We start from the raw sequence: 1,948 nt of genomic DNA, 5'->3' as shown, positions 1-1,948 counted from the left end.
GTATCCATTAGAGCAGAAACTAATGGTGTGATGGTAGGAGATTAGGCTTGCTCCACTGTCCAAAAAGGTTGGGATCATTTTTGGTCAGACGTAAAGGAAGAGGTCCCTCCCGGGACAGGGGGCAAGTGCAGAACAGCTGCTTCATGCCACTAAAGTTTTTAAACTCAGCAATCATTTAATCTGGTGGTACAGAAGTAAGGCTGCACCTTGATGAATCCAGAGATGTGACAATGCCTGCGAGGACAACCTCTGCAAAGCATCACAGACAATGAGGGTGGGAAGGGACCTCGGGACATCGTATCTAGTCCAACCCCCAGCTCCAAGCAGCACCAGCCCCAACTACATCATCCCAGCCAGATGCTCTTAGTGCTTCTGGGCTCAATCCCAGCTGCCCTGAGAGACCAGGGAGCAGGGACTGTTTTTTCCTCCTCCTCTGAAGATGGGTCTTCAATTCATTCTCAGGTCTGGGGCTGCCCCGAGCACCTGGGACCAAAGCACAGGGGAGGGTTGGCCCTGCTGCCCCCAGATGCAGTAGCGGCCTTAGGGGAGGACAAACCAGACAACTGCCTGGGGCCCCACACCTTAGGGGGCCCCAAAATGTAACCATTTTTTGGGGGGGGGGGATGAAGTCATTAAAAACTTTGTTCTTTCTTCAACTTATGAATAAGTTTCATGCACAGGGCAAAGTGAAATGGAAAGTGAAAATGTCCCACTTGCTTGTAGGTCATCAAAATGAAGCCTCTATGGGGCCCCAAATGACTCTCTTACGCAGGGCCCCAGAAACCCTAAGGCCACCACTGCTACCTGCAACCCCAAATCCTGGAGCTGCAAGGGGTGGCTCTTGCACTCCCACCTTGCTGCCAGCAGGAGGCGCTGTGCACTAGCTGCCCCAGCAGGGTGCACAGAGAGGGGGCAGCAGGAAAGCAGCAGCGGGGCAAGGGAGACCCCCCCCCCGGCATGCAGCTTGCTTTGCAGTGCATCTTGCTTGCTTTGTAAGGCATCCTGCATGCCTCTCTCTCCCCTCCTCCTCTCCCCCGTTGCCAGCTGTTCCCAGGGAGTCACAGCTGGATGCGCTGCAGCAGAGGAGAGAGGGAGCAGCCCATTGATCCGTGCAAGATCAGCACATGCTGCAGCACAGCCCACATGCGGCTGCCCTGCAGCATACCAGCGACTCCCTGGTGGTCTAGTGGTTAGGATTCGGCGCTCTCACCGCCGCGGCCCGGGTTCGATTCCCGGTCAGGGAACAAGTCTTTTTCCTACCCCTCCCCGGCGAGCTTCACCCCGTGGGGGCCAATGCGCGGCCTCACTGTTGCGTTGCACAGCATTGCATCGCAGAGCTCGGCGCAGCACGGGGTTTAACACGACATTGCAACCTGCGTCTCCCAGGGATTCCACCCCCCCACCCTCGGGGGCGCCCCGTGCGCATGCGCCGCTCTGGAAGGGGAGGGGGCGGAGGAAAGGGCGTGGCCGCTGCGCGCGCATCCCCTCAGCCGCGCCCCCGCTCGGTGTGGCGGCCCCGCGCAGCGGGCGGAGCGGACCAGGCCCAGGTGAGCGGCAAGATGGCGGCCTCCTTCTGCGGGGGGGGCACGGCCCTGCCCCCCCCTTGTGGGGTGGGGGGGAAGCCCCCCCATGGGGGTGTAACTTTGGGGGGAGCACTCCTCTCCCCCCCCCGTCAATGGGGGTGCAGCTGTGTGTGGGCCGCTCGGTGTGGCGGCCCCGCGCAGCGGGCGGAGCGGACCAGGCCCAGGTGAGCGGCAAGATGGCGGCCTCCTTCTGCGGGGGGGGCACGGCCCTGCCCCCCCCTTGTGGGGTGGGGGGGAAGCCCCCCCATGGGGGTGTAACTTTGGGGGGAGCACTCCTCTCCCCCCCCCGTCAATGGGGGTGCAGCTGTGTGTGGGGGAGGCACTGCCCTGCCCCCCCCCGTGGGGGTGCCCTCCCCCCCTCACGA

At 62.1% G+C, this 1,948-nt stretch overlaps 1 protein-coding gene and 1 non-coding gene across 10 annotated transcripts in view; both read left to right on the top strand.

Annotated features, from left to right (window-relative positions):
* Positions 1 to 1,172: 1,172 nt before the first annotated feature.
* TRNAE-CUC lies at positions 1,173 to 1,244 on the top strand. The gene has a single exon. It is a non-coding gene; the product is annotated as a tRNA-Glu (tRNA).
* Positions 1,245 to 1,481: 237 nt separating this feature from the next.
* Positions 1,482 to 1,948, top strand: part of DNAJC5 (DnaJ heat shock protein family (Hsp40) member C5) — a 40,755-nt gene continuing 40,288 nt past the window's right edge. For 5 of the 9 annotated variants that reach the window (XM_014519022.2, XM_025201689.1, XM_025201692.1 and 2 more), the window contains exon 1: positions 1,699 to 1,747. The gene's annotated coding sequence lies outside the window, so the exon portion shown is untranslated. Of the gene's footprint in view, positions 1,548 to 1,698; positions 1,748 to 1,948 lie in introns of those variants that run through there. The other 4 variants (XM_025201694.1, XM_025201685.1, XM_025201688.1 and 1 more) reach the window with 3 other exon arrangements.

This window comes from Alligator sinensis, unplaced genomic scaffold (assembly GCF_000455745.1).
Source record: "Alligator sinensis unplaced genomic scaffold, ASM45574v1 scaffold752_1, whole genome shotgun sequence".
NCBI classification, from domain to species: domain Eukaryota; kingdom Metazoa; phylum Chordata; order Crocodylia; family Alligatoridae; genus Alligator; species Alligator sinensis.
Note: the sequence above shows the minus strand (reverse complement) of the source record. Positions and strands in the feature narration are given on the sequence as shown.